This window comes from Rhagoletis pomonella, unplaced genomic scaffold, assembly GCF_013731165.1.
Source record: "Rhagoletis pomonella isolate Grant_MI unplaced genomic scaffold, Rhpom_1.0 Rhpom_scaffold_00001, whole genome shotgun sequence".
NCBI classification, from domain to species: domain Eukaryota; kingdom Metazoa; phylum Arthropoda; class Insecta; order Diptera; family Tephritidae; genus Rhagoletis; species Rhagoletis pomonella.
The window spans coordinates 65,400,032-65,411,281 of record NW_023458555.1 but is presented as its reverse complement, the minus strand read 5'-3'; positions in this window follow the sequence as shown (position 1 = coordinate 65,411,281).

Sequence of the window (11,250 nt, the reverse complement as noted above, 5' to 3'; positions counted from 1 at the left end):
CATTAAGATTCATCTTTGGATTATTGCACTTTGACTTGATTTAGATTTTGTAATATTAATAGTTGTCTTGGTTATTTCGATACGTGTCCGACGTTCACCGAAAAAAGTGTAGGCTCACGCACTAAGTTTCGAATATTTTTAGTCTGCGGAAGTCGCGGAAATTATTTGTTTTATTGCAGCGCTCGATAAACACGTCTACTCAGTAGTCATGCTTTTACAAAGATTACAAATTTTCCCTACAGAACATATATATAAACAAATAAAAAAAACTTAAGAAAATTACTTTGAAAACATGAACGTAAAACATACACAAAGTTCATCCTTCGTCGTTTTGACTACGCACATTTAAAAAATAAGTACTTACACGAACCGCATGAATCTAAGTAACCGCACACGTCAACAGCACAACACCGTCTAGCGCTGTACGAAAAATTAGCACTATACAAACAAAGGAAAACAGCGATAACGGTAAAATAAAAACTCGCGTCGTCGAAACGACGAACCATGACCTTCCAGGGTTAATCGGGAAGTCCAATGTAAACATTTTGGTATTTTTAATGTATGAATGATCACTACTGTTACGAGTATACTTGAATTTTCGACAATTTCCTAAACCCTTCAAGTTCCTTTCACTGGATTGTTAAATAAACAGGCGCAAATTATAATTAAACTAGCTTTATTGTACAAAAAACAACTTACCCCTCTTTAAAATACTAAGGGCCAAATTCATAGTGCAGTTGCAGTTAACTACAGATTTTCAGTACAAAAATTTGAAGTTAACTGCCGATTCTGAGTTAACTACAGACTGTGAATTTAGCCCTTTTAGCATGTTTAGACAGGCCGCTAATAGAGCAATTAACCAAGCTTGCTCGATTAAGACGCTAATTGAGCTCGAATTACCCTACAAAATTTCAATTATTAATTGCTCGATTAATACTAAATTGAGTGCTAATTGAATAAATTTGTTCATGCAACCCTGCAGGGTATGTTTAATTTTGACTTTGAAGTATGTTTATTGAACAAAGAGCAATCAGCTGTTCGTTTCTGGTTCTCTTAAACAGCAGATATTCCATCAGGGATAGAAATTTGAATTTTCAAATTGTACCCACTCTGAGGAAAAACTTTACCTAAAAGTAGATAAATGTACCTAAAAAGTAAATATGTATTTTTATAAAAATATATTAACGAACATAAGAGGACAACCTTTCCCGGCGATACCATATCAACTTATGGACTCACATTAAACAAATTTGGCTATAAAAAGAATCTCTTCGAGCAGTTCGAGACAAAACTATATTTCCGAAGAAGTTAATCGCTTTCCTCCGAGCTCTTCGATTTGACGTTTATAAAGAAATCTTCTTTGTATCATTTGTATGCCCCTCCTCAAAGGAGGGAGGCTAGTGGACAAGAAAATGCGTTGAAATGTGAATAAAAATAACAGATTTCCTGAAAACTTATTCGACTAGTTCAAAATGTACCTAAATGTACCGAATGCACTTTCAAAGGTACGATTGTACCAACTCTTCCATCATTTTAGCTAAATAGTACTGGAATAATTTGAATCAAATACAGTCAGCATTATAAAACTCAGCAGTGAATATTCCGATGTTATTCTTCGGGTAAAAGAAATGTTTACAAACAATAACATGCAAATATATTTGGTTTTAATAACTACAACTTCTCTACAGGAAGGTATTGGTCTTATTAAAGAGATTAAAAATAATTGATCTCAAATTAAGAATTAGGAATATTTAAAAATATTAAATTCAAAGTATAAAAGATTTGAAGGATTCGAATCTTTGCGTAATAAATATAAACCTCATTATTTTAAATAATAGTAAAAAAGGTAAAATTACATGCATGCACTAACACCACTGTAAAAAATCGAACTTTTAATTCTCATAAGGAGATGTCGAAAGGTCCTTTTCCGTTGGCAAACGCAGATCTTTATTATTTGAGAATATCAAGCAACACTTCATGTGTATTGTAATTTATCAATAGGGCTATTCGCGATCCGGTGCAAATGGCCTAGCATCATTGCATTGCAAATTTGTATTGCAAATTATTTGCAATACACAAACAAAATGCACGCATTTGCATTTGTCATGGCTTGACAAATTTGCAATACCAAAAATCCATAGCATAAAAATGCTATGCATTGCAACTGTGGTTGATATTTCTATCAGCTGATTAAAAAAGGTTTACCATGACAGTTTAATAAAGGTCGCTCACAATCCATGGCATACTTCTGCAATTGCATAAATTTGTCAGCTCTTATGCAGCGAATCGCGAATAGCCCTAATATATTACCTTGTTTATATGTACCTACGCAAGAACCTCATTAACAAAAAGCTGATTTGATCGAGCATATATTTTTTAGGCATTTATACCCGTGTCTTTAAAGCGAACTCGCTGAAAACGTATTCAAAAGTAAATTGGTTATTTTTATTCGATATTTCTTAAATAATTAATTTGCGCGGTGGACCAAAATGGAAACGAACAAGAGTTCAAATATGTTATAATAATAATTCAAATTGAAACGGGCTGTATAAAGAAAACCAGCCAGCGTCAAAGCGCTTTATGTGTTAATATAAACAAGGAACATATATCTATGTAATAAACTGAATAAAAAAGTATCAGTTTAGCGCCTTCGTCTTGACCTGCGGGCTGTGTCGGAGTCACAGCCGCTAAACTAAAACGTAGAATACGAGATAATAATTAAAGCAGGGACCGTAACAGTTACAACTTTTATTAAAAAAATCACTCTTTAACAATTATTTTTTGACTTTTATTTAATTACTCTTTAAATAACCGTTATTTCTGACTTTTATTTTATAAATCGAAAATAACAATTATTTTTGATTTGTATTTAAATAATCTGCAAATAACAGTTATTTTTGATTTTTAAATTATATGTCTTAAATAACAGTTATCGAAGACTTTTATTTATAAAAGTCATAAATAAAAATCAGTCACTGATCTTTATTATTTCAATCAAACTTATAAAAGTCATTTGAATAAGTCGTGGTAAACTTTTGTTTCCCAACACCTTCTTAACTGCGAAAATGTTAATGACTTTTATACGATTGATTGAAAAAATAAAAGTCGGTCACTGATTTATATTAATGACTTTTAAATGTTAAAGTCACTGACTGATTTTTATTGATGACTTTTATAAATAAAACTCTTCAATAACTGTTATTTAAGACATATAATATAAAAATCAAAAATAATTGTTATTTTAGATTTATAATATAAAAATCAAATATAATTGTTATTTTTTTAAATTTTGCATAAAAATTGCAAATAAAAATTTATTTTCAAATTTGACTCTCGGTGCAAAACGAAATCGATTGGTATGTTTCACTTAGTTGTAGAACATTTCCTTCATAGTGAATTTTTCCATGACAGTTTTCATCAATAACTGTTATGTTCGGTCCCTGAATTAAAGCATATTCAGGTTAAAAACTGTACATAAGTTTTGATATTATTCGATTGAATTTCAACCCATTTCAAGTGCTACCCATCTTATTAACTGGTGGCAGCCCTTTTTAATATTCTTGGGCCAAATTCACAGTGCGTAACTAACCCAGAATCGGTAGTTAAATACAGATTTTTGTACTGAAAATTTTACCCTTAGTGTTTAAGCCCATACTTTAATATTTCGTACAGTAACTTCTGTATAATTTAAAAAAGTTCAGCTTTTTAATGATGGCAAAATATTAAATATTTAAAATATTTTCAACAAACATTTTTTCCAACTACAAACTTGTTAAACCCTTTCGTGTGAAACCAAAATATACATATTTAAATTATCCAATTCCCTAAACTCAAGTTGTATTTAAATTTTGCTACATGTGTAAACAGGGTGCAACCTTCTTCAAATTATTTTCAAACTAAAACGTCTGAACACCGGGTGGCAACCCTCCTACTTGTAGTTTAGAAATGAAATATTTCCAAAGCAGTTGCGATTGATATCCATATTTAAGTAATTCATTACATTGAATTTAACTTTGTAAGAAGCTGGCAACTCTCTTTTAAATCTCCAATTTAGAAAGTTCCTTCAAAGCCATTTTAATTGATATCCATATCGTAGTAATTCGTTTAGCCTATTGCATATATTGAATTTAACTTTGTAAACAAGTGGCAACCCTGTTAAAAAAATTTCAAACTACAACCTTTTTAATCCTTTTTTATCTGACATCCGTATTGCGATACATATTTAAATTATCTAATTCGCTTAGTTAAAGTTGAATTTTGTTTTCAAGTCAAGTGGCAACTCTCCCACATGTAGTTTAAAATACAGTTTTTTAAAGCTATTTTGATTGATATTCACATCGTAGTAACTCATTTTACCTATTTTATATATTGAATTTATCTTTGTAAATAGGTGCCAACCTTCCTATATATCAGGGTGTCCAGATTGTTAAAAAAAGTGCAATTTCTGAAAAAAATTACCAATTTTTTTTAAGACAATTTTTTATTTAAAAAATGAGATCTTGCTATAATATTGTTTTTGAAACCAAAAACGAATATAATACCTTCAGAGGGTAATAATAAATAACACAAATCACCTATATAATAGTGATGTACAAACAAACAACAACAAACAAATATTTGTTTTAACACATTTTTTAATAGGACTGCGCAATTATTAAATTTATTATAACTCATATTAATTGATTAATCGCACAATCCGTTTTTAAGCGCTCGGCGCAAAAAATTAAATAAAAACCTATGATAAGGCGAGATCAGCTATTTCCACAATTTCTTCAAAATCACCTTTGGTGTCGGAATCATTTACATTTCTGTTGTTGTCATATATTGTGCTACTAAACCTTGATAACATACTGTTTGATATTGGAAACATTTCGCAGCAGAAACTATTATCCTTCATATATAACTTTATTCGAACTATTAAATTAAGGCTTTCCAACCTATAGGATGAGTTTCGAATCTTAGTTTTTGTTGAATTCATTACGGAAAACCGCGCTCAACAAAGCATGTGAGTGCGGCAGGGGTAATAATATGAATTTACTTATATTTCCAAACATTTTATTGCCTGTTGCGGTTTTCACTCCGTAAGTAATTATCCAAACTTATTTAGAGTCGGATGGAATGGTTCTGAGAAAAGTTATTCCATGGGAAAGTAAAAATATTTAACTATTCAGTTTCCGCTGCTTTTCTTTCCTTCAAAGTCAAATAGGGAATTGGCAGGTCCCTTAAACTCACCCTCTTGTGATTCACACACTTTTCTGGCGACAAAATCAAAGCTTTTTTAAAAGTATTTAATTGACTAAGTAATCGTTCCAAAATTTCTTCGATTAGGGTGATTTAACCTTTTTGGCAGTCTGTGTCTATAATATGCTTCTTAAGTCAAGGTATCGTGGAAAACCAAGTTTTGTATATTTTTATAATTGCAAAAAATTTATTGGAAGGGAAAAAATCGCCAAAAATCGCCAATGGCGATTTCCTAAATTTGTATGCTCAAATATCAAAAAAAAATCGCCGAATTGGCGCGAAATCGACAAAACTGGGCACTCCGCTACATATACTGAAGAAATAAAGCCTTTTCAAAACCATTTTAATCGATACCCATATTGTAATAATTGATTTAACTTATAAACAATTTGTATGTAATTGTTTATCAGGTGGCAAACCTTTTCCACAAAACGTTACTGCGTATATATATGGATGTACATATGTACATAGGTAGGTACAAAATATGCTGCGATCAGCTTATACATACATATTTCCCCTCACCTGCGCAATCTGGTTTTGGTCTCCTTTTGTCTCTGCCAGCACCCTAACTATTTTTACACATGCACGCGTTTGCAAAATGATGACAGAGTGATTTTGTGTGGAAAATCATTTATGCCCCTATATTTGAATGAAATAAATATACTTAGAAGATATCACCATCTCATGAGCAGGTAACAAGATATTGCTCCGTGAATTATGCAACACCAGAATTTACACAAAACTCCATAGCTGAATTGTTGAATAAATTAAAATGTTACCAAGGTAAATAGAATTGCGGTTACAAGAAGTGATGACAATTGTTGGTAACAAAATTAGCTTGTTACAAAATGTTCGGTTACAAGCAGGATAGGCCTGATAAAATGAAGTGCTATATCATAACAGGGCTGGTTCAGGGAATTCAACAAACAAACACAAATTTGACGGTCTCATGTTTCCGTCACACTGAAATGTATATGTGCCCTAGCCGCGAAAATAAAGTAAGACCACTTTTTTCAAAATTTAATTTTCATGCATAAATGCCTCTTACAGGCCTATTCTGCTTGTAACCGAACATTTTGTAACAAGCTAATTTTGTTACCAACAATTGTCACCACTTCTTGTAACCGCAATTCTATTTACCTTGGTAACGTTTTAATTTATTCAGCAATTCAGCTATGGAGGTTTGTTGAAATTTTGGTGTTGCATATTTCATGCAGCAATATTTTGTTATCTGCTCATGAGATGGTAACAAAATTTACCGGTTACAAGAGTATGGAGAATACGAAAAGGGTTTAAAAATTGACAGTAACTTTACTAACCGGTAACAAAATTTTTGTTACCAACTCGGAATGGGCCTGTTAGAGCACCTACAAAAAAGGTTGGTTTAGGTTAAACGGGCAGCTCTGAAAAGAGTTCACTCGGAGGCCGCAGAGGCTCATTGTGATACTCTTGGGGGTTACCCCAAGCCTATCCCTACATGTCTTCGAACCATTTTGATTTTCTGGCGAATCCTAGCAGTCCTTCCAGAGGAGCTTTTCCCAAGTTATCCAGATTCTCGAAGAAGTGGTCCCCAAGAAACTTGAGGCGTTTTCCTCGAAGTGCTGGACACTCGCAAAGAAAGTGCTGGACTGATTCTAACTCCTCCTCATCCCTGCAGCTTCTACAGATATCATTATGCGGGGCTCCGAACCTGGCGGTCATGGGGCCAATGGTCCAGTGTCCCAGTAGTATTCCTGTGAGAAGCCTGACGTTTGAATTTGAAAGCCTTACTAGACTCCTTGTTCTTCGTTCATCGAGCCGTGGCCAGAGTGATCGCGATACCCTGCAGGTGTGAAGGTTTACCCACCTACTGAAGACAGAAATCGCAGGGGGGGGTTTCACGATTTGGGTCGCTTCCCCAAGCCCCATCTCAGATCCCTTTCTAGCACATTCGTCCGCTTCCTCATTTCCCGGTACACTACAATGTCCCGGTACTCAGTATAGATTGATTATGTGTTGCTGTAGAACTTGTAGGGATTTTCGGCATCCTTTAACGCATAACGAGTTAGTCGTTGCCGACCCTAAGGCTTTGATAGCCGCCTGACTGTCAACAAAGAAGGCAAGTTTAGATGGAGCTAAGTCAATCATGCCCAGCCAACCTGGCCGCCATATGGATTGCATATATCTCAGCCTGAAAAACACAGTGGTCTGGGAGTCCATACGACTCCCTCAGAGATAACTCTTGAGAGAAGACCCCAGATCCTGTTCCGATATCCATTTTGGAGCCGTCCCTGACGATGGGTATTTCGTCATCTCTGAGAGCAATATTAAATTCCCAGTCACATCTGTCAGGAAAATGGATATCGAAGTTTCGATTGAGGTCAATTTCCGTGACCTGATGGTCACAGCGGCTGTATTCCACCCCCACTCTCCCGAGGATTGTGGCGTGACCTTTGCAAGTTGTTCGCAGCCTGTTAGACGCTCTGAGTCGTAGAGCGCTTTTAATAGGTGGAATATCCAGCAGGGTCTCTAGAGATGCGGCGTTGAGTAAATCGGCCCCGTTGTGCATAAGCATGCTTGTCGTTGCACCTTTTGCAAGTTGAGCAGATGGGATTTGGTGTCAACCGCCTGCCACCATACCAGCGCGCCATAGGTGAGGATAGGTCTAACTACCGTCTTATAAATCCAATGTATTATCTGCTGTCGCAGACCCCAGTCTTTTCCAATAGTAGCTTTGCAGGAGCAGAGCGCGTTGAGCGCCTTCTTTCTCCGCTCTCCGCTGTACCTTTTCCAGGAAAGCTTTTGACAAATCGAGATTTGCTCCATTGAGGGACGGAGGTCGGAAATTGTCTATTTTATATCGCTTGGTGAAGAGAACAAGTTCGGTTTTAGTGGGGTTGACCCCTAGGCCGTTTCTTTCTACCCACCCTGTCAGATCGTTAATTGCAGAGTGTAGAATCTCGCTGACCGTAGAGAGGAATTTCCCCACGACCAGAATGACTAAGTCATCCGCGTAAGCAACGACCTTAGCGGCTTTCGATGAACGAAGCAGGAATTCGTTTAGCAAGAGGTTCCACAGGAGGGGGGCTAGCACCCTCTCGCCCCCTTTTAGGTGTGCCCCATGTGGCTGTTTTCTTTACTTCTGATGTTCCCAAGGAGCCATTGATGTTTCTGGTGCTCAACATATTGTCGATCCAGAGAGTGATCAATGGGTCCAGTCCTACAGCCACAATGGAGCAGTGTATGGATGCCAAATTAACATTGTTAAAGGCGCCCTCCACGTCCAGGAAGGCTGCCAGCGCATATTCCTTGTGATTCAGTGCTTGCTCTATACTCCCAACAACCTCGTGCAGGGCTGTTTCAACCGACCTACATTTACGGTAGGCATGCTGAGCCTCGCTGAAGTTCCCAGGAGTAAAGCATTGCGTGCTCTGCAGACTCAGAAGCCTCTCCATTATTTTGGGAAGAAATGATGAAAGGCTGATGGGCCTAAAATCTTTTGCAGTGCTGTGGCCCGCTTTTCCTGCTTTGGGAATGAAGACCACTCTTACCTCCCTCCATGGCTTTGGGATATAGCCTAGGAGCAGACTCGCCCTATAGATTGTCGTTAGCCAGGGGGGTTACCGTGGCTCTTGTTCGTTGTAGCATGGCTGGAAAGATCCCATCTGGTCCCGGAGATTTGTTTGTACTTTGTCTGTAGTGATGATTTCGTCCACTGGACTGCCTTGCCTGTGGGTACTAGGGTGTTCTTTCACAGGAGTTCCTGTGTCGCCTGCGTTACCGCAGCCAGGGAAGTGGACGTCCATAAGGTGTTCCAGTGTTTCAAGGCTGCTTTCGGTGTGCCCTCCTTTTGGCTTTTCAAGAAAACCGGGAGGAGCTGGGTTTTTCGAGAGGCACCTTCTTAGTCGCGCGGCATCAGTAGTCATTTCGAGGTCCTCGCAAACTTTGGACCACGAAACCTTCTTTGCCTTCTTTATCTCTTTCTTGAACGCATTGAAGTTGCGACCATATTCGTCCCAGTCCTCCGCGTTCTTAGTGAACTTCGCTTTATTGAAAGCTTTCCTAGTTGCTATCCTGAGCTGCCTTAGATCGGCCGTCCACCACCTTGGGTGTCGCTTAGAAGGTTTGCTCTCGGGACAGGTTGTTATGTAACATTCGTTGAGAGACTTCGTTAGACAGAGAACCGCTCCCTCCAGTTAGTCCACTGAAATTGGCTCCACCGTGTACGGTGGACTCGCTCCAGACACCAACTGGCTGAATTTGTTCCAATTTGTCCTACGAGGATTTCGATAAGGTTTTAGTTTCGGCCTGCTTAGGTTAATGGAGAATACGATGCGACAATGATCAGAAAAAGAGCATTTTGTCGAGACGCGCCAGCTGTCAACCCTAACATTGTTCGAGTTAGTTACAAGAGTTATATCTATAACCTCCTCCCTTATTCCATTTTAGAAAGTGGGGTGATTACCCTTGTTACAGATAGTAAGTTTCATGGATAATAAGTAACTAAAGAGTGACTCACCTCTATCGTTGATGTTCGAGCTGTTCCACGCCGTGTGGTGAGCGTTGGCGTCACAGCCAGTCACTCTATTTATCCCTCGCTGCTCCGCCCAGGCGGAGAGTTTCCTGAAGGATATTGACGGGGGATCGGGTACATCGTATGGCATGTATAAAGATGCGAGGATAAGGTCGGGTGCTCCCCTCTGCTCCAACATTGCCACTGTCATGTCCGAATCGCTAAATTGGGGAAGAAAGAGAATATTAGTGCTTTTCTTAACCAGAATACAGCTTCTAATTTTACCTTCGGTCTGTGGGTGAGAAGTAGAAAGTCGCTAGTGGATAGACCTGTGATCCTCCCCGCCACTAGCCAGGGTTCTTATATTAGGGTCACGTCCACATCTTCCTCACCTATGAAGAGCAGCAGATCCTCCGATGCTGCCCTGCAGTGATGCAGATAAATCTGCACCACCTTTAGGCTTTTAGGATTCTCTTTCAGCATCGGGGATGATCACCCTAAGGTGACCGATGCCATATCTTATTTGGCCGGCTTTGCGACAGGATCTGCAAGGGTTGTGGACCGATCTTGATCCAAAGGTCCTTGCTGTTACCCTTGTCGCGAGCGAGGCCTCGGACAATCGTCCAGTCGTCAGGGATAACATCCATGTTCTGACATTTGATTAAGGCTAGTGGGGTCTCGACCTCCACGAGGGGGGGCGGGATCCACACTCGCACTGTCGTACGGGATGGCACCTCTGAGAGCGAAAAGTAAATTTTGAAAAAATATATATATACATTATTTTAGCGGTTAGGGCTCGGTATGACGAATTTCTCCAATGGTCCTCGTTATTTGAAAATCTGAAAACTTGATAGATAGAAGATCTTTTCCTAAAACTTATTTACACATAAAGCGGTGTGATATTTTATATTTTGACGAATCCAATAAAGCACGTTACTCGATTCCCTTCTATGCTGATTGACGCCAATCGGAAATGCCAACTGATGCCAAGTCCTTCTCTAACTGGTACTTTTATGCTCTGCAACCACCAACGGAAAACAAACAAAGGAAACAAAAACAAAATCATTCGAGCGGTTTTCGAGCATTTTGGAAATAAAAAAATTCTTAATTTTTTCAAAAATTGTTTCCTTTAAAATGATCAATATTTGTCGAAATTGCATAAGATTTGCACATAATAGTATTTCTATTGCTCTAAGGAACTTATATTCCGAAAAAAGAAGTTATATCTGCAAATAATAAGTTGCTTCTTCTTCTTATTTGGCGCTGTAACCGCCTAAGCGATTTTGGCCGAGTACAGCAAGGCATGCCAGTGGTTTCTCTTCTGTGCCAACACCAATTGGAAACGCCAAGTGAAGCCAAGTCCTTCTCCGCCTGATCCTTCCATCGCAGTGGGGCCTCCCTCTTCCTCTGCTACCACCAGCGGGTTCCGAGTTGAATACTATCAGAGCTGGAGCGTCGGTGTCCATTCGAAAGACATGGCCAAGCCAGCGGAGCCGCTGTATTTTAATTCGCTGCAT